Genomic DNA, 21,944 nt, shown 5'->3' on the forward strand with positions numbered 1-21,944 from the left:
AAAGGTTGTGCACACTATCTGATTTTTCATCATTTATTTCGGCATATTAGCATGTTTTACCCCCCCGTCGCTTCCCAAGCCCTGGTTCAGAGTGCCAAACAGTAATTCCAGTAAATTCACAATGCTCACAAACATACACTTCCTCAATGCGGTTAGTTTTTTTATGTTTGAAAAATTCCCTTCTGAACACTGGGCAGGATGTCTTGTTTTGTCCGTCACATTGTTTCAAATCAAAATATTTTCAATTTTACCTCCAGACACGAGAAACGTCTCCAAAGCGAGAACAGGTTGGCTTGACAAGAAACCGGCAATACAGAACAAACTTCTAAGGTATTTTTGAAAGCTTTTTTATTTTTAGCTGATAAAGTGCAAAGACAAGAGTCATGAGCTGTCAGTTCATGTTGACTTTTATCAACTTGAGACGCTAGCGTTTCAGTTCATTTCAGAACACGTGAGCGCCTTAAGGTCATTGATATCCTCCTGTTTTTCAGGCACCATCGGAGCTGCAGCCAGTCACTCCTCGGCCTTTGCTGCACGGTTTGTTTTCTGCCTTTTCTGCTTCCACTCCCTCCTCCTCAGAAGGGAGGACGAGGATGGAGTTCGAGGTCACTGATAAACTTTAAGTGGGATGACGGGATGTTAAATTTTCATCTAATTGAACAGGAGATGAAAGAAAAGTTAAGTACAACATATTCAGGGACTCTTAAAGCAACAGTTTGCTGTTGTGCTTCATTGCAGCCAACAGAGGGCAGAGTTCTTCCTTTCCTCTCTCCAGATTTAGAATTTCCCCATTTCTTTCTTACTCCCCCCGACATAATTTAAAGATCTAGATAGCTGCCATATGAATACTTTAAGATCAGATCACTTATACCTCCTGTAAATTCTTCAAAAACTAGATATGCATATTGTCTCACCCAAACACAGTGCTCTTTGTGTGTTGAATCGAGTAGAATTAGGGGTCAGCTAGATGTGCATGTTGTGTAATCAACCTCTGCTCTGACACACTACCTTACTAGCCTCATATAAAGCACGAGCTTATCTGTGTTACAATTGCTCACATATGCAGAGTGGTATTTTTAATCTTTGCAACACCACATCCCACTTAATGTGACCGCTAGCTCATAAAAAAGCTGTCTCAAAGGAGGAATAACGGTTCTTATTGCTGGAGGGACATTATGTGTATTCTGGGGAGGGGTCAGGGAGGGAGGGGATACTGACAGGGTTGTTGACAAGCGCTAGAAGTTGAAGCAAGTAAATTTCCATCTGAAATCTCCACATTTTTTTTCATGTGGGAGTGAAAAATAAAATAAAATAAAAAATTGCATACTTACTGGCATTTTCAGCTGATGAGCCATCAGGGGGCATTACCATAAACGTGCGTTCAAGTGAAAATAGTTTGTTCAAGCATAATTGTTCTAGACTACAAAAGAAACCAGACTTGCTTTTCCTATTTACTTATTATTCCAACTTGCATCATGCTCAGTTTGCAAACAAAAATAACTTGAGTCAACTCACATTACAGGACTTTATGCTTACCCACTGTTAGCAGTATGAATCCATTGCTTTGTTTTTCTGGGTATTTCCAACTTTTGGAAATCTGTGAAAAGGGACACGAGACATGTGACAAAGATGTTCTGGTCACATAAGATCTAAATAACTGCGTGCGGAGGGTAAACTAACACTCACCATTAAAATGCCATCCCTGTGGTAGGACATGGAGGTGGCATTATCATGCTGTGGGAATGTTATGCGAAGGTGGTCAGCATCAGAATGCAGAATGCAGATGGAAGAAAACCTGACAGAGGCGGCAAAAGAATCAAGATCAAGATTATTTAAAGTTAGAATGGCCTAGTGAAAGTTTAAGTTATAATTCCCAACTTTATATTGCTCTATTATAAAACATTTAAATACGCTGACATTTGCAGTTGCAGTGTGATAAAAAGTGAAGAAGTGAAAGTTTTTAGAATACTTACATAAGGACGCTTATCTTGATTAAACTGTGAACATAATCACTACTGCGGACATAATAATAACAAAAACAAAATAAAAAGAAAAATTTACTACTGTCTAATTTAAGATAGGCAATTAAAAAAGATATTGTGTGTATAACAAAAACACTTTCCTCAATGGGTGGTTTAATTTTCCAATTAAACCGTTGTAAAGTATAAACAAGCATCCCTTCTTTGGATACTTCAATTCTAACAAATTTTGCCCAGCAGTGAGTTCCTCCTCCTTTAGAAAAAAAAAAAAGTTTTAGAGAACTGTATGCAGAACGGCAGAAATACAACTTGTGGCGATTCAGCTCCTATTAAAAGTTATCGCTTACTTAAGACTTCTTGAACTTCCCACTTTTTAACAACATGCGAGCATGCCTTTCGAAACACCGACAGAACAACTCATCAGCCAGCTGCATGTTGAGCAATGAGCGGTTTAGGACAGCCAGATATGAGCAGAGTTTGATTTCTTGACCACGAATCAGCCCAAGCTCGCTGGAAAGCTGCATTGATTTTTGCGTATGTGTAGGTTTTCTTGTTCCCCCTCTCCACTTAGTCCAATCCATGTCTTGTTTGCATCATTTTTGACAGCCAGGGCACCATGGTTGCCTCCTTTCATGTGTTCTGGACCTGTAGCGATCATAAGGGAGCGCTGTGGTCATCGTGCAGGATGAAACTAGCCCCGGCCGAGGAGACTTTGGGAGGGAGAGCGAGAGATTGAGGGAAGAGGGAAAATGAGAGCTTGAAGCAATTAATCGTCCTTAAGGGTAGCCACAGCATTGTTAGTGGTGAACCGCCAAATGGTCTTGCCGATGTTGTTCCCATGAATTGCTCCAACATGCCCATCCACTCACTTCCACTGCCCTTCTTCTCACACTGGGTGGGATACAGCATCAATGCGAGCCATTGATATGTCGCAGCATTGCGATCACAGCCAGAGTTCAAAATAAACAGCAACTCGGTTTGTGGCTTCTTTGGTGCCAATTCGCAGTAAAACAAGAGGAGTTATGATGTTTTGGTTGAAGATGAGGACACAAAAATAGCAACAAAACAAGGGAGCGAGGGGTCAGCGTTTTAAGGAGGATTTAATGTCCAATTCTCTGCTGACGCAGCACTCTCCAGAGGAGGGGGTAGCATTTAGAACGAAAGACTAGCTTCCTCATCTGACTTCCTGACCCATGCTTCCTGAGGAACAATCTTCCAGTCTGTCCAGAGGGCTCATGGGAAAAATAGAGCTTTGTTTTCCGTTCGCGCACTGGACCAAGCCGGGTTCAAAACCGTCTAGCAATAAAAGTGAGACCGTCATCAGAAGCTTTCTAATAGCCCTTGCAATCTGGACGTCTCACAGGGCCTTGCATTCGCACCCCATTGAACTTCTGCAGAGTTTGTAGCATTAAAACCACAAACTTCAATGTATTTCATGGTGATTTTCGTATTATATTAAACCCAAAGTGGTGTGGTGTGCTTTGATTACACCGTAGCTCTGACTGTTTACTGCTGTTGTCCATCTGGAAGGTGAACCTCTGCCCCAGTTCAAACTCCTCTGCGGCCTCTGACAGTTTTTTTTTTCTTAACCAAGATTGCCCTGTGCTTAGCTCCAGTTATCTTCCCATTAGCTCTGACCAGCTTTCCTGTCTATGCTAAAGGAACTCCACTATCTTTCACAGTGGGATTAGTTTTATTGTTGTTGTTGTTGTTGTTTTGTTTGTTTTTTACCACACAGTGTTTTTCACAGTGAACCAGAACATTTTCTCCCATATGTTCACTTGATCCATTTAAATGGCTTGTTGCAAACTGTAAAAGGGGGTCATGTCATGGCTTTCTTTCATACACATGCATATTCTTTCCATTTTTGGATGACTGAACAGTGTTCTGTGAGATGTCCAGAGCTCGGGATACTACCTAAGCGATGGTCTTCATGAGAGTTAGTTCACTGTAATGTATACAGCGGTACTTATACATTTATGTTACAGACTGTCAGTGAATGCACCAAAGATGGAGATGCAAGTGCACATGTGTGTTGTAGAGAACAAACAACATCCAGAGACGGATTGTAACCATCTATTGCTGTATCAGAAGCATTTTGTATGACTTGACTAGTAAAGCGACATTGACTCCAGTCTAGTGTATCTTTATAAGCGTGCAAACATCACACTGACGTTTTCTGAAAAACCTCTACGGCCTTCACAGAATGCGTAATTTGGGACTGGGTGACATCTGAAGGCAAAATTAGTTGCAGTGGAATTTATCTAGGGGTGTAGGAATGAAGAGGCTCAATACAAATAAATGCCCCACAATTCTGTTTTTTTTATTTTTTAATTGAAAACCGTGCTTTGTCACATTGCATGCAGTGAGAACATGAAGTACCTCAACCTGGAGTTTGCAGGGTCCACCTCATGTTGTTCTACTGGGGGGCAACTGGCAAGACCCCTCTGTGGTCCAGGTGTCATGGTTATGTGCTGGATGATGTAACCAGATATTCCTCTGCCCCTCCCTCAGCGCAAGGAAAAATCAATGGGCTTTGTATGATGCTAAAACCACGGAAAGCATTCTCCCACCAAAAAATCCTGACCCATCTGTCTCGACTTTGCAGCCCTCCCGGACCTCACAACCAGCGATGTGTGCTCACTTCTAGACTAGAATTACTCCGTCCATGTGTCTGGCTCTGAAGAACGCTTAAAACCCCGTCGCCCGTATGAATCTTCACCTCCTTACTCCCTCAAATTTATTAGATGTGCCACCATTTCAGTTATTGATATATTCTTCCAGATGCTGTTAATATGACAGAGGCTGCATTGTGTTTGATTGGAGCTTCCACCGAACAAGCGTTCGGAGGTCGGCCTTTGATGATGTGCGGACTGATCAGTGGTTGGTTCTCCTTAAACTTCGTAGATCTGTGAGAAAAGAACACATTTCAGTCGACCGGTATCAGATGTGTGATCGTTTATTCCCATAAATCTGCTTTTATTATAGCTGTAATTTTAATCTGAACCTTTTTAAAGCCTTGTTGCGTCGCCAGCAGAATGTGAAAAATGATCTGCAATCTATTACATGAATATACTTCACGGTTTGATAGTTCCTAGGGGATTGAAAGGGCTAAAATTAGGCTACGCTTGCCAATGGGAAAAAAAAAAAAACAATGGAAAAAATTGATACAAAAATCATTTCAGATTTAGTATTCTCATTGGGTGTACATTTTGCTTCATTCCTACTTTCATGGGTAAGAACCAAAACAAAGGACATTAGATATACCACTATTCATTGCGCTAGGTTATCGGAGCTAAGGTGGTTAGCTAATGAAATAAATGAAAGTATCCTCTGTTTGTTATAAATGTTTTCTGGATAAAACTCGTATTCATCTTGCCATCCCTATAAGTGATGACCTAGCAAAGCCAACTTCATTTAATAGCGTTCTTTTTAACAATTGGTGCTTGTGAATATTTCACAAACCAGCTCTCTGATCTGATTGGTACCAACAGGAAGCTGCAAGAAGCACCTAAATACAGCTTTTACAGCAGGATTGGTCAACACTTACTGAAGACAGATTTTTCTGGGGGAGTCACATTATTGAGCAGGAAAGTTTGGAAAAGGATGTTTTCTTGGCGGCTGGCTAGACGCTGCCAGTGCGAAATCAAAACTAAAAACTTTGGTGGGTTATATTGGAGAAACAGTGGGAAGGTAAGAACAAGTACCAATCTAATTTTATCATAAACCCAAATGCTTTAAATGTTTTTTTTGTTTGTTTTTTAAAATAGAAAAAATAAGACCAGGGCAGGCAGGCGTGTGAAAAATGATCTGTGTCTCTCCACATCCTGGCAAAACTATATCTTTCATCCTGCCCAGCCTGAAGTCGGAGCCACGATAGCATCAGCTTATTGGTCGTAGCCAAAGCTTGGCACAGTTAGAAACAAGAAAGATCTGACTCAAACCCATTTAGTGGAACAAAAACATAAGTCCTTCTAACCAGTTGCAACATCAGAGAACGATTCCAAACCATTAAAGAGTGGATCCAGAAGCATAAACTGCAACGATTCAGTCACGTCTGTAGAGCTAAGAGCACCAACTCGTCTGGAGCCAGCGAGCTGACACCTTGGCTTCTTGATTTCAGTCAAGCAAATGTCAGCTCAACAGACCATAAAGTGTGGGAAAACGTCATAAACAGTGTCTGACATACCCTGGATAACGACCCCACCGTCCAGTCACCGATTACAGTCCAAATAAGCTAATATAACTAAGCCCTGTGCTGTAAGATTAGTAAACATACTTTCTTTGTTTGGTTGTCTTACATGAGCATGCGAATGCTCAAGGTCAGCATACGTGCTTATTTCTGAGGAAACAACACATATGTCTTTTTAACAAGCCTTCAACTTTGCTTTAATAATTGCTGTCTCACGAGCCATGTGAGCTGTAGTCGGTACTGCACATGTCATGTGCTGCATCTGCGATAACCCGGCTGCGATGAGAAGATCTCGTAACATCTGCTCTTTACTCCTCTCTGACCTGCTGCAACTCCCATGGGTTGACATAAGCTCCAGAAGTATTTCCGCTCTCAGTTAAAAGGAGAACAAGGAAATGAACAAGAGTCAAGCAACGCGAGTCCCAGGAAAGTACAGAAAAAAACGAAATCTTTATTTAACTGTAAAGACACAGAGATAAAAGTAAAGACGCTGATATATCAGACAGGCGAGGGAATCTGACTTTTTGATAGCCGCAAAGTGTAAGGAAAGAGTTGGACTCGATTGAACAAGCGCTGAGGGTTGCACAATGGCTAGCAAGAAGTTTACTGATAAAACTATGTACAGGAATGTGTTTGTAATCCAACTATTTAACCCATCCTTAGCTTCCTGACAGTTCTTACTTGTTCCTGCCAACATGTGCTCTTTCCTCCCTGCACTTGTGAACATGCTATTCACATAAACATTATATTGATACATTTTCGCTCTGAGGTGCCATGGGTCCAGAATGTTCATCTCACACCAAAGAAATGCGGCGCACACAATAGTGAATAAAAGTTCTTAACTCCTTTAGATTTTAGTCAGGTAGAAAACATACAGGCTGCAAGGCTCTGGCACCGCTTTAAAGTAACATTTCACACATCGCTTTGAGATTTTTATCTTTTACTTACAAATGTGCTGTGTAAGTAAAATCGTACTTACTTGCATCTCAGTGACAAATAATAAGAACACTCAGAACACCTCTGAGTTAGACTGTATTGCCAAAACTACAAAAACACAAACTTTAATAATTTCCCAATCGTAACACAAAGATTTTAATGTGCCATTGACCCAACCTTTAAAGCGACAACAACTATTTGCAAAGCTGCTTTAAATGTTCAGCTGTGAGTTAGACGCTGATGTTGGATGAAACGGTTTGTCTCAGTCATTGCTCTGATTTATCCCCAAGGTGTTCTGTCATGTTGAGATCGGGACTCATTCATGTCCTTATGGTTCTGGCTTTGTTCTGGCTGGAATCATTTTGGAACAGACAAACCTCTCTCAAATAGTTGGAAACATAAAATGCTCCAAAATGTCTTGCCATGCTGCAGCATGAAATTTTCTTTCCTGGGAACCAAGAGGATGAGCCCATCATGTGAAAAATGGTCCTACACCATAATGCCCAATGCAACGAACTTACCTGGCGCAGTGCTGTTCCTCTGGCAATTGTTAAACCCAAACTCATCCATTGGATCGCCAACCAAAGAGGGACAAATTGTCAACTGGACAGCACGTTACCACTGCTATGGAGTCTGACTTACATCACTGTATCCAAAGCCTTGCATTGCACTCGTTGATGTAAGACTTGGATGGAGCTGTGTGGCCGTGGAAACCCATTCCACGAAGCTACACACTGTTCTTAACCTAATCTCAAATAAAGTTTGGAGGTGTGTGGATGCTGACTGCTGAAATTTGGCAACCTCTGGGAACTATACGGATCGCTATTCACTGGCCCCACTCTGTGATTCTACCACTTTTTTGTCCGACCTGTTGTTTTTCCCAGATTGCTCCCACTTTGCCATAACACCACGCAAGAGGTGACTGTGGAATATTTCAGTAGCAAGGACATTTCAGGACAGGATGCATCTTATTACGGTATCACACTGGAATTTCCTGATGTCCTGAGAGCGACCCGTTCTTTCACAAATGTTTGTAGAAGCAGCCGGGATGCTGTGCCTGATTATGTACACCTGTGGCCATGGAAGTCCTTGGAACACATAAATTCAAAGATTTTTTTTACTTTTGAAAAATACGGTGATTAGACTGGTGAGTAGAACCAGCAGAACGCTCTCGTGAACCAAACTAGGGGTTTCCAGGTGAGTACTGTCAGCGTGGCCTGAACCAGAGGACACATTATTGCTTCAACATTGGTGCTCAGTTAGAATCTGTAAGTAAATTATAAGTTTGCAAATGTAGCCCAAGGAGAAAATGGGTGAATGGGTGAATCTGGGAAGGCTTGAGAGAGCAGAGGGAGAAATAGTCCAGAAATTATGAACATTTTAATAATTGTACCCTACAATTATTAGGGTATAATTAAGCTCAGCCTACTTAATCCTTGTAGGCTGAGCTTGTCCTTTCCTGGAACAGTGTATGAGAGATAGGTGGGAACATGCCAGGTAGGTTGCCATTCTTGCTTTAACACGTCTTTCTTATTACTTAAACGGTTTATTTTGTTGCTACACAAGAGTCCAGCTGGATTCAGATGCATATTTCCCGGTTAAAATCTTAGTTGAACCCTTCTTTGTAGAAAATGGTCAATGGTCCCTTCCACTCCGCCCCCCTTTCTAAATTGACAGTCTGTTCCAATAGTTTAAAAAGGAAAAAAAAAATCTTCAAGAGTTTTGTCTAAGTGCCTAATGAGCCAGAGTGCAGTTTTACGTCCAAGCCGAGCTGAAGCCGCTTCTTTTTGTCTTCAAAGCAAACAAGCCTCATAGTCTTCAAGGCCTGTCCAGCTCAACTGCTCCCCTGTCCGCCTCCCTTCCTCCTCTCCCTCTTTCAGACTGTCTTCTCCCCCTGGCTGTAAAACAACGTGCAGCTGTGAAGAATCCTTCAGGCTGAATGAGAAGAATCAGTCCATTTGGTTGACTTTCCTGGCCAGGGTTTTAAGCGGACTTTGCCAGTGCCTAACATGCAATCCGGAGCAGTTCCTGGGCTCCGGCCATCTACATTCAACAACACAATGGGGAGTGACCTGGAGCCCCATAACACAAAGGGTTCCACATGTCTGAGTGCCAAAAAGCTGTATGGATCAACAGGTTCTGCTCTGGAAATGTTAAATGCTGCCATCGTAACTCAGTCAGTCTGACAACTTGAGGCGACTTAAATACATTTTACACCAAACAGCAGTGTACATTTTCAAAAATGTCATTAATTAAGCAAGACAAATCCCATTTTCTTCCTTCTTGACTTGTTTTATCCAGGATAGTTTATTTATGATCACAGAATAGCTCAAAGAATAGTTTCTTCATTGTAAACAATTGAAGGATTTTTTTTTTTTTTGCATACTGGCCTCAGATGATCACTCAGATTTCAGATTCAGACTCAAGTTGCACAACATCAGATCAAGTCAAGCATTTACACTGGAGCTAAACAAGATTGCTATTTTCTGAACAGACATAAGCATAATTAGACAGAATTAAATGATTATGTGTTAATTGAAAGCAAATGACAGTACTGATATGCCTGGATCTATCTCTTAAAGATTTCAAACATCTCTAATGCAGGACCAGATGGTTCAGGAACAATTAAAGTTCTGTGTTTCTTGTTAAATTTATATTTGTTGTTACTTTACTGCCAGTCATTGTGTGGCCTCAAGCCCCAAAACCAAAGACAACACATTTTTTGGTTTCAAGTTTTGGTAACAGTCTAATATTATTATCATGCTCTCTAAAACAACACAATGCACTCATTGTGTCCACTTCCAGCAAGCTTTATTAACGTCACATCATTCTCGGTGGCAGGCCACGTGACTGTGTCAACCCAGGGGAGTGCTCCCTTTGCTGCTGTGTTGTGTGACACATGAATATGGAAACACTTTTTGTGCTCGTTAAATACTCTTGGGTTTGCTGTTTTTTTTTTTCTTTTTTCTTGCTTGCTACTCTTGTAGGTTCCGCAAAGGCTTGTAAAAGTCAATGGCTTTCCCAGAAATGCGAGTTTACAGTCCCCTCAACCCAACCGACTTACATTTACCAAAAATCCCAGGCTGACAGCCCCCACCTTCAGACCATCATCATTGCCAGAACTGCAAGCCAAAACTGCTGCCAAAGTACACCCAGGCAATCTATCGTTCTGGTCATTGAAGCTTTTAGTTGGGTGTTTTACTCCAGTGGAGCTGTCCGACTCGGTGGATTTGAGTTATAATGTTAATTTGTAACTTTTAGAATCCTTATAAAGAACTACAAGTGCGTCATCAGCCATCCAGGCACAATTTTGCTGCTGTCTGATTGGAGACAGCAGCTGATGTAAGATGTCTTTTACAAGATTTGCTTTTTGTCCCACTTTGATGCTTCAGATCATCAAACAAATGAAAAAAAGAAAAAAAAAAAAGCTGGCAAAGGCAAGCCGAGTAAATACCAAATGTAGTTTTCAAATCATGATTTTATAAACTTCGGTATTCGGCCACAAACTGAAGGCATTCTTCTTCGGGATCTTTGAATTAAAGACCAAATTTGTGGTTCCATCGGTGAAGGTCCCAACAGAAAACAGACGCTGTCCCATCACACAACCACCGCCATGTCCTACTGGGGTTTCATATTGTTTTAGTCCTGAAATGTTGTGGTAGATTTTACACCAGATGTAAAGGGACTTTTGTTTGTCTGTCTCCCTAAAAATATTTAGGATCATCCAGATTTTTTTGGGGGGGGGTTCTTTGTTTTGGTTTTGTTTGTGACTTCTCAGATGAGTCTCTGATGCATTCTTGAAGTAGTTTTAGAGGGTCGGCCTTTTCAAAATGTTTACCACTGTTCTTGATTCCTCATGGAAATGTCTTTTTCATTGCCTTTATTTGTCATCACGTCCTGAATTTCTTCAGATCAAGGAAAGTCGTGTTGTTTTATGAGATTTTTTTTTTTTCCTGTTTCATGCAGTGAGGCATTTTATTTTTTTTAAGAGATGTCTTACTTACGCATGGTCTCACAGTCCATAGCTCTAAAATCTAGAACGGTAAAGTCTACTGTATCGAATAAAGAGACAGTTGGAAGAGAGTTAGCAGGTGAAAAGAAAAGATAAATGTGCAGCAGTGGCAGAGCACCAGAGCTAGCATGTGGGTGGGATCATAGTACAGTACTGGAGCTTCCACTGTGGGCAACCGTCTCGCTCCGTGACTCATTTAGGGGATAAGTGAACAATTAAAATACCAATGAAAAGTGTCAAGTTCTCCATCTTTGCATATGTGAAAAACAAACCCAGAGTGACGTCAGCAGTGACATATCATCCGTGCGGCATTGTCTGGCTTCTAAGAAATGTGCTTAATTAGCCTAATATAACTCTCTCTGTGGAAGACGTGTTGGAATCGACATCTTTCATCTGATTTTGATTACGGTGGGTGCCTGAAATGCCTCGAGCAAGAGGCCATTTTCAGAAAGTCTTTAAACACAGGATATGAGTTTGACTTACTCGCAAGCCTGTGAATCAAAAGCTTCCATCGCAGGGCTTTCATGTGAGTTTAACATCAGCCTCTGCTCACATACGATTTTGTTTTTAATAAATGAGGGTTGAATACTTTGACACGAACGGAGGTTGAAGAGCTTCGAAACAATGATGTCGGAACCGTCTTTTTTTTCTTTTTTCTTTTCTCATGTCTAAGAGACAGCGCGGCATTGAATGGGTATATTTTTAAAGCGTGGTATTTAGGCCTGATTTATGTCCACTGAGGTAATATCGAGGTTGGCGCCCTTGATGTGTCTTTGCTTCTACAAGACGCCTTAAGCTGGATAAGAGGCCTTAAGGCTCGCAGTTCAACGGCATGATGGATGAAAGTGTTCTTTCTTGTTTATGCAACATGACACAAAACATCTGTTGGCCTCTGGAGAGCTTAGATGATGCTGTAACAGCTTTCTCCACTCCCTGTCAGACTGTGAGAGAAAGGATCAGAGTTTGTCATAAGCAGAAAGTTCTACTTCATTCCAAGTCAGCTGTATTTGTGCTCTGTGGATTTTCAATACACGTCTTTAAAAGTATCGGTCAGACGTTTAATGCTGTCTGAGATCGAAACCTGTTTAATTTTTCTTGAGTGAAGCCATATAAAGATGCAGGAAACACCACAAAAGACTGGAGTTTTTGGAAACAATGACTTTTGGTTTATTTTATGAGAACAGTCATTTCAGATTTGGATATGTTACTGCAGACAGATCTAAAGCAGAGAAAGAGCAAGAAGTAAAACCTGCATTGTTTGGCGAACGAGAAAACCACGCATTTGATTTTTGTGGGATTAATCCAAGCCTTTGCCTTCTTTCAGTCCTTTGCAGAAGCTGCTACCTGGAAGGTCAGAGATAGAGGATGGTAAAATGGCAACTGGATTGGATTAATATTGGGCTTTGGTATATATACTGGCCAATCAAAGGGTCTGTATTTTCTTAACTAAATGTTGGAAAAGTAGATTCCTGTCAACATGTGGATGCTGGAGTCAAACCCACAATCTTCCAATTCCAAGACAACTACAAGCCACAGTGACGACTATGGGTAGTATAGATGTTACAGCAACAGTTTTTCTCACTTTATTATTTTTTATTGCTTAAACAACCTTACTCAGCCGTGAGTGAAAGCAAAACCAGCAACCCCTGGGTGAGAACAAATGATTAAAAACCACAAAAAGGTGTTAAAACCTGTGGGTACAGCCTGAGGAAACAAATATCAATCTGAACGTTTACGACGGCAGCCAATTCCTGGAGGAATCCAGCGTTAGTTTAGTTCATTTTGCTTTGATTACACAAACACAAAAAGACGATGTTGGGACTTTGCTCATATAACCTTAAAGGCAAGTCAGAAAAAAAAAAATGTTCATGATAGTTCATGATAACTTCTGCACCTTTATTTTCAAATCACTCACAACATGGAAGTGGTGCTGTTTGTTGTTTTACTCTTTTAGTGACTATATGAAAGCATGCCTTCTCACTATGGCACAGTAACATTAATACAAATAAGCGAGTACTAACGCATACTTATTTGGGAATAATTGTTGCTGCCAACACCTAAGACTAACCACGCTAGTGATAAACTGCACTAGTAGCTGAGTTATTGGTGCTGAGCCATGGATATTGTCAACATGACTGCTAAAATAGCTCACTGGAAATGTAAGGGTACACCTAACATTTATTAACAGTGCCTTATCTGACAATCTGCTGCAAATAGGAAGGTGAGTAGTGAACAAATGTCAACAGCTTTTCCAGCTATTGTAATCAAAGGAGGCTACTATGTGTATAAGTTATCGACTTCAGAATTCCAGTTTTCTTTTAGGGTTCCCAGCATTCAGTAATTAAAATACAGACCCTGTCCATCAAATTTTCAAATCATTAGCAGAAGTAACCAGAAAATATTTTGGGCTTCCCGGTTGTTAGAACCATCAAGAAGGTGACTGAAACTTCGTTAGTGTAGACAGAAGGTCTGCATAGCATTGCATGAGATGAAGTAATGGCATTATCAGCTCCTTGCTGTAGCATTTCAGTAGCACTTATTTAAATGTTCCAGTGATTTATGTCACTGATGATGTATATAATTTTTTCAGTTTCTATTTTTAAGCTTGTCAAAAAAACTACAAGTTAAAAAAAAAAGTACTTATGCTAATGCATCAGATTCATAGAGAGGCAATGCTGGTGTGCTGTTTTCTAGAAGTCCTACCTGCAACATGGTGAAAACAGAAATCCCTTTAATGTCTCAACTTTTACTGTTTGAAGGACCAAAGGTGAAGCAATTCCAAGAATACTCAAAATGTCCAACTGGCCATAAATGAGACAATATTATGACCAGCGATGGATGGATTAGCTATTCTCTAGAGTCATCTATGAGTTGCGGTTTAACCTTATACTCGTTATCGGTAAGACAGCTTTTGTTGGTAATTAAAAATGAAGAGCACAGTCCATTTCACAATTACGTAACACAGAATGTTTTAGAACTTTAAGAGAAAGTTGAAAGCTAGCTAGCTGCTAGCCTTAGCAGGCTAATAGCTAGCTAAGTTAAAAAGAGCCCCCAGTTAATCAGGCTATTTTTGTTTCTCTACTGGTACCACTATATTGATGCATTTGTTTGTGTTAGCCACTGGTTTCGATGTGGTTTCAAAGCTTTACCAACGCAGTCAAGATTTCAAGGAAGAAATACTGCTGGGTCAAATTTCAGCTTATGCGTGATGTTGTAGTGATTAGGAATAAAACTTTCAACAAGAGATTGACCTGAATTTATTTCCTGACTTCCAGCTAATGTTTTGGCAAAGACAAACTTAGCTAAACACCAAAACACTTCCGAGGACTAAGTATGCACAGCTGCCATTCAATATAATCAAATAACTTTCGGCCTTCACAATAGTTAGCATGTGTTCGGACGATTAGAGTAAGGAGTGTCCAGATGTGGGAGAATGGTTTGAAATCTATAATTCATCAGGAGAAAACAGGTTTATTGTCCTATTGTGAAACCTCACCCATTAATCCCTCGATTATTCTACATCATGGGAAAATTATTCCTAGCCAAATGTTAACGTGACGTCAACATTCTGCTATGAACTCCGGACGAGCGCTTTATTTTCAAGTATGCCGAGCAGGAGAGAGTGGAAGGTTTGGCAGTCGGCGTGTGGATGGAGCTGCTTTTACCGTCTGAACGGCTTCAGCGCAGCCAGATCACGCAACAAAAACTCTGTCAGCATTTACTGCGGGTTCTGGTGACAGTGAGGTTTCGCTCTGTGTCAGTTAAGACAAATAAATAAGCATGTATGGAGAAATCTGCCAAAACAGTGTGCACTCTGACATGCTGTAGTCATTATACAGTCAAGTAACGTACCATAAACGTCAGCGCATGAGGCAGTGATGGAGTGTGTTTGTTCTTGTGCGGGCTGGTCATGTTTTAAAACCGGGCTCCATCTGCGAAGAAGCTGTGGACTGTTTCCGCAAATCCTCCGTCTCTCTCTAACGGCCAGGGTTGCTGTTTGGGAAAGTATGGAAAAGCGTGGAGTTGGACTGAAATATATTTTCAGGCTGAATACGTTCTGTAAAATATTTGTATTTGTAGACATTTTCCATGTTGCAGGAAGGGAAAAATCCTTCTGTCCTTTATTTCCTTCCTTCCTTCCTTTTATTCTTCTTTCTTTCTGTCATCCCTTTCTTCCTGCCTTTCTTCCTTCCTTCCTTCCTTCCTTCCATCCTTCTTTCTTTCTGTCATCCCTTTCTTCCTTCCTTCCATCCTTCTTTCCTTCCTTTTATTCTTCTTTCTTTCTGTCATCCCTTCCTTCCTTCCTTTCCTCCACTGTAGACATTTCTGCCCTAAATTCAATGCAAATGTTTGGATGTTTTATTCAAACTTGTCATTATGGTCAGAGAATCCCGGAAAGTCAGGAACAGTATGAATTCTTCGCTGAATGCTACACAAGAACCATCTATGGCTAATTTAAACACAATTTGCCTCCCTTTGTTTTCTACCCATAAACCTTGTATATTTAGCTGGTCTAATTAAACATGAGACTGAAATCCGCCCCCCATACAGACTTGTACTTGCATAAAGTTTACCCTCCTGATTGCTGCAGGGTACAGTATTGAAACTGCAAAAACAACAAGACAGAAACAAAGACAGCTGAAGAAAGGCAGAGAAAGCAGAGGGAAGCAGAAGGGAGGGAAGCAAAGACAGGCCTCAAAGCAGTGGGGAGAAAGTGCGGAGTCATGCTGTAGGAATGTCTAAGGAGTGGGGGGATCTGAGAGAAGGGGGGGATTCCTGGCTTGAATGCCCCATTTTTCACAGCCATAATCAGAGCCAGCTGTCAGTGAGAGGGCCCAAGAGATGAAGAAAAGGAAGGGGAGGTGGGAGGCAGCGAGGATGGAGGAATGAAAAGGAGCACAGTGAGAAGGGGGGGCTTGATTTTGCGAGGAACCCAAACAGAGAGATAATGGGGAAAGAATAAAATCTGTGTATGCAGATGTGTCAAAGCTGGTGGGTGGGGACCGGGTACTTGCTGCTTGCTGACACGATAAAAGTTAAAAGGAGGCAGTGAACGGCGGCCTTGACTCGGCTCGACTGTCTGAGCCAGGTTAATGAAGAACAGGCAGCTGGGTGGAGCTTCCTCTCTTCCTGACGCTCCTGGGACTTTGGCAGTAAATAATGACAAAGCAAGCACAAGCCCTCAGACACTCCAGTTTGATTGTTAGAAGCGTGTAAATCCCCTGAGCACGCCTAGGGAGCGCTTAAAAACGAAATCACACGCAGAGAGAATTTATTAGAGAATAATCACAGATCAGGGCCAGATCCTTTGACACACAGAGCGCCTCGCAAAACCGTGAACCCTGAACCTCCCCACATTTAGTCACATCAGGACTGTGTGCTCTGAGATACAACTTTTGCGAAAACAGCCCAGTCATAAAGAGTGGAGAGTGGCACATGAATATTCATGTCTTGCCACATATTGTCAGATAAATTTAGGTTTGGACTGTGACTAATGTGACTGCATTGCTTAAACGACTCTAACCACAAGGTGTGTTACCACATAAGTGTTACTTTTATGCAGTTTTTAAAATCTGTTTTAAAAAATATCGCAATGTTTACTCCCTCTGTGTTTATATTTAACTATGCATATGTTTGTAAAAAAATTAACACACGTCAAGGATTTTCCTTCCTGGGGTTAAGGGTGCACTTAACTCCAAGTTGCCTGCAAAGCGGCATATTTTGATGATGATGGCTTTTGACAAATGTATTATCACTTGTTTCATAACTGGTTATTGTATTGTTTTTATGGTGTAAAGCACTTTGAACTGAAGCAAGCTTGCCTTGAAGGCTGTTTGGTTTTATCCTGTGGAACATCTGTTTATCATCTTCTGTCCTGTTATGTCAAAAGTTGTAGGTCAAATTCATAAACTATAGTCACACCCTGTCTGAAGATCCAGAAAGGGACACAAACACACACACACGCACCCGCGCACGCACCCAAACACACACTAAACAAAAGCCTCCCCAGGGGAAAACGATAGCAGTTTCACTCGTAAATTGCCATCAGCTTGAAAGCAACAATAAAATTGTGGTGAATTATTTACAGAGTATTCCTGAAGTTAGTTAAAGGAGTAGTTCAGGAATTTCAAAGTGAAGTTAATGTCTTGTAAGTTGTAGATAACATGTTCATTTAGCATAAACCCAGATTAGTGAGTGGCTAATTTGAGAGAGGACAAGTCCAAAGCTGAGTCCTACTGTCTACTTTTTTCTTTAAAATCAGGTGAATGCTATTTTATCAACCTTTAAAACTGCTGTCAAGTGCCTATTTACATGGAAGTAACATGTAAACTTCCCTTCTGTATCTGGTTTTAGTCTAATATTAAAGGGATTTAAGTGAGCGTCATTTTATCCGCTACTGGCAGCCCAAAACACTTTTCATGGTATGGCACGTTTCACACAGGAAGATCAAATGTAACTCATCGCTTCCTGCCTCAATTTCCTATGTAATCAGCTACTTTGTACAGTACAATACAACTGTGATGCCAGTTTACTTGTTCATAAAATATCATCGATGTTTTTGAATTAAGTTAAGACAATACAAGTCCATTTAGTTTTCACTTCAACGACTATATTTATGCTTTTCGCCCGTCTATATTTTTCTATGTTATGTTATGGTATTTAGTATGTTTTTCACACATCAAGATCAGTGGTGGTGGACCGTCAACTACCATGACGGAGGTTTAAAAATTGCCCTGAAATTGCGTGCGCACCACTCTGAACATTTTGAGATTGGAGTTGTTTAAGGATGTAGAAGCCTGGTTGTTTTTAAAACTTTTTTGGAAGAACTTCCTATAAGCTATGTCCTCTTGGACAAAAAAGATTTCTAGTCAAAGTGCCACTTTAGTAAAAAACATAAAGAGATTGACGTAGCTCTCGTACAGACAAGCCTATTCATACTAATTTCAGCTAAGATAAATAATATTGTTTCACTCAGGACAGACAGTTTTCCCTACAGCCTCTGAGAGGGCGATATGCACTACTTCATTACTATGAAGAGGGGAAGAAGAAATAAATGAAGCTAAACTAAACTGAGCTAAGCTAAATGAGTACCTCATCAAAATATAATTGGGAAAACGGCAGATTTATCCTCATTACAGTGCATTAAAACAAGCTTTGTAGTTGTTTTTCTTCTTCTGGTCATCATTTAAATCTACTGTGTGTTTGGCACCACCCTATGGCTGGTACTGTTATTGACCGCTGTGCACAGGCGACGCTGTCTGGATGCAGATGTCTGGGGAGACTCCTAGGAAACCCTGGTGTGTTGGTGGCGATGACAAAACTTTCCTTTTTAGAAACGTTAAACAAGCTGGGGATGAAGTTTGACCATTTTAATCAGCTGACAGATTCAAAACGCGTGGGACGCCGGTCCTTGAGGACTGTAGCTGGACACTGATGCGACAGGCAGTGGGATAATCTGTAGAAATACAATTCACGTTAACCACTGAGTTCTTGCTTTCTTTTCTTGCACCACATTTCTTTAAGTCAATTCCATCTTGTACATGTGACTAAATAAACTAGTTCTGATCTCAGTAGGTGTTTCTCCACAGGAAGATCATTTGTGGCGCACTGTCTCCTCAACCTTCTGTGTAATTACCATCCAAAGCAAGTGTGATGACAGTTTAAATGGTTATAAAATAGCATGATTTGCATAAACCACTGTGATGTTTGCGAGTCTGGAGTTGATGGCAGCAGTCCACTTTGGTCTAGGGAACCAGACAGACAGCTATAGCTGTTAGCTTGACCAGCAGTATAGATTTATACTAGATTAAGATCTCTAAGAGATTTATTTGCAGGAGATATGATAACTACAATAACAGTCAAACATTCTGAACTGTCCCTTTAAGGTATTAGGGAAAAATATTTTTTATAACCTATATCTTAGACTCTACTCCCTTTTACTGTGTACTGTGACATGCCACATGTTTTATATGACCCTGGGCAGAGTTTGGTGGAAAAAGGCTCTAGTGGGAACAACTTGGCTTGTTGATTTTTGGGTGATTCATGGCTGTAAAAGAGGTGACCTCCTCAAAGTTGGACTTTTCACGTCAGCCCAACATGTGTCCAACATAGAGAGCACCCTCGAGACTTCCAAGAAATAGAGTCACTGCCTAATGAACTTTGCAGCCACCACACTGATCTCTTTCTTTCCTAAGTGGGTTAGAGTAAATTACCTTGCCTGTTGCATAAGACTGGACTTGGATTTGGAGGCAGAGTTGCTTCCCTTTCACAGAGAGGCCTCCACACCTGTTTTTGTTTTAAGAATATATCCCTTTTGTATACGATGAGCTCAGACTGACGAACAATGGACAACACATGCAACCGTAAAATGATAGCAACGTAGATCTTTGTTTTTGACAAGCTATTTTAGTTGTGTTCAGAACTCCCCTTTCTGTCCATTTCCTGCGCTCATGTTTTGATGTAATGTGCGGTGGCGAAGAAACAAGACACAGGACTCTTGTGTGCTCTGAGACGCTCGAGAATGTCCTCAAACCCAAAGGTGATTATGAAACTGTGAGCTGTTAAAACGCCCGCAGTGAGCCATATTTGTTCGGAAATGTATTCGTAAAATCTCAAAACCCCTCGGTCAAGGAATTTAAAGAGTCAACGTGTGCATGTGCCAAATGTAGGATGTGCAACCGTTCAGCTCTGCTTGTTCTCAGTCAGCTTGTTTCCGTGCCCGGGAGTTGTTTATCAGCCTAAGCAAACGGCCTGCTGCCTGTTTGAGATGCAGCCAAGTCCAAAGAGGAGTGGGTTCAAAGTCTGGACTTCAGACTGCGACAGTGTGTCAACTCTGCCTTCATGTGACCCTGCGAGTCCACTATCTAGAATGAGGGTGGCATGTTAACCCTCCACAGACCGTCTATTATGAGAAAGTGCCACATCTCAAATGAGTCATTATTGTGTCGCCCACGAACCAAGGTGAGACCACGTTTGGGTTAGATGTGCTCTAAACCCCCCCTCAGGATCCAGAGCTAAATGTCACTTTGTTGACAAAGTCGACCACTTGAGCAAATGCTAGCGTTCAGATTCTTATCACTTTGTTTCCGTTTTAGCGTTTCTTGTTTGCCAATAGCCCTAACGTCTATGCCACGCAGAACAAAAATACACTCAGCCTACAGGCATTCTCTTGTTGCACATTTTAATCTCTGCTTTCTTCCTCCCTCCATAGATATTCAGAGGCAGAGGCGCCTTATCAAACGATTGAGGCCAACGCGTGCGTTCATCAGTCTGCGCAGTGAATTGTCTTAGGTACTTTCCAGGGCACTTTCTCCTTTTTGGCAGTCTGCTGCCATGTTTACTGAGCCGCTAAACCTTGGCCACACCACAGGCAGGCTGTGACTCACGCCGTGAACCCTGCAGTTGCAAGTTCAGGGTTCAGTTTACAAACAGCGTTGCTCAATGTGTCCTCTCTGGCCATGGTCAAGAGTACTGGGACTCATCTCACCCTGCAGCATAGAAACTTGTGTATTCCTTTTCTCTTCCCACTCCGTGTACAGTCGCTTACATTTGCATTCTGGTGTACTCTCTTAACACAAGTCATTCTCTTAGGGTTTACGTCAGTGTTAAGAGTTCCTCTGTTGGTGTCTGAATGGTTGATATTGAAGCACGTTGGGTTTTTATTACAGGTATGAGTCAGCCGATTTGTTGACAGATCTGATTAAACTTGGATAACACGGCTTTTTGTCTGCTTTCACAGTCAAAGTCAGCGCAGGTTACTGCAGGACAATATCTTGACTGTCGATATCAAGCTATAACTGAAGCACTGCATGGTTTCAGAGAATTGCCTCAACAGTTTGCATTCCCACACAGTTTTGCTTTATTTGAGCAAAATAAGTGACATTAACATCAAATTTCCCAGTTGAGCGATGGGAAAGAGCACTAAAGGAGAGTTAAAATACAAAAACTGAGCATTTGATGTTCATCTCTTTTAGATCTCGCCCGGTTTGTGTCACTGTGTTTTCTTCTGTGAGCATAAAGCATAAAACATGCATTCCTCGCCGTCTCATGCTGCTGCGGCTCAGTCTGCAACAGGAACTTATGTCACTTCCTTTCTTATCTTCTTGATGTGGAAAAAGGAAGCCCCCTTACTTTCCCCAGACGCAGTTGTTATAGGGCCTAAAAAAAAGTGTGCTGAAGCTATTTCAGAGTTGAAACAACCTATTTCTTCCTCACTTAACAACATGCCAGCAGATGTTAACGTTTACTTAATTTCCTGACTTGTATCTGTGACGTACGGTGCATGTGTGCCAAAACTGAGCACTGGGTGTCCTGTGGGCTTGTAGCACCTGTGTGCAAACCGTACCAAACCGGATGCTGGAGGTTGATCTGTTTGTGTCTCCTTTTTGCAGGCATCCTCCACACCCACAAGGTTTTTCTAGGCCTTAAACTGTATGAATAAAAGCTTAGCTGCAGACAGTACGGAACATGAGGAGGAGGCGAGCAGTGCTCCATACTTTGATGCTTCTGTGCACCTCTGCGGCGTCTTTGCGCCCTTTTAACCCATTCATGCCCACACAAGAAGAAGTCAGCAATGCTAAAGGCCGAAAACAACAACAGCAACCTCCTCCATTGGGAAAACACCCTCTTTCATTGACTAAAGTTATTACAGTTTCCATGATGTCCTTGTATCTTTATTTGGACTGACGAGCTCGTTATTAAATTAGGAGAACTTCTTCTTGTGAACATTTTTCCTGCAGTGGCCGATGGAAACCGTTTTTTCTATGAAGCCAGTGCGCCATCAACAAACGAAAGCTGGCAATCCGGGATAGCGCCGTCTATCAAC

At 41.4% G+C, this 21,944-nt stretch overlaps 1 long non-coding RNA gene across 2 annotated transcripts in view; it reads left to right on the forward strand.

Moving 5' to 3' along the window:
• Positions 1-252: 252 nt before the first annotated feature.
• The window catches only part of LOC116709056 (uncharacterized), a 60,539-nt gene continuing 38,847 nt past the window's right edge, over positions 253-21,944 (forward strand). For both annotated transcript variants that reach the window (XR_004336808.1, XR_004336809.1), the window contains exons 1-2: positions 253-330; positions 492-537. This is a non-coding gene — a long non-coding RNA (uncharacterized LOC116709056). The remainder of the gene's footprint in view (positions 331-491; positions 538-21,944) is intronic.

Source organism: Xiphophorus hellerii, chromosome 19 (genome assembly GCF_003331165.1).
Source record: "Xiphophorus hellerii strain 12219 chromosome 19, Xiphophorus_hellerii-4.1, whole genome shotgun sequence".
NCBI lineage: Eukaryota > Metazoa > Chordata > Actinopteri > Cyprinodontiformes > Poeciliidae > Xiphophorus > Xiphophorus hellerii.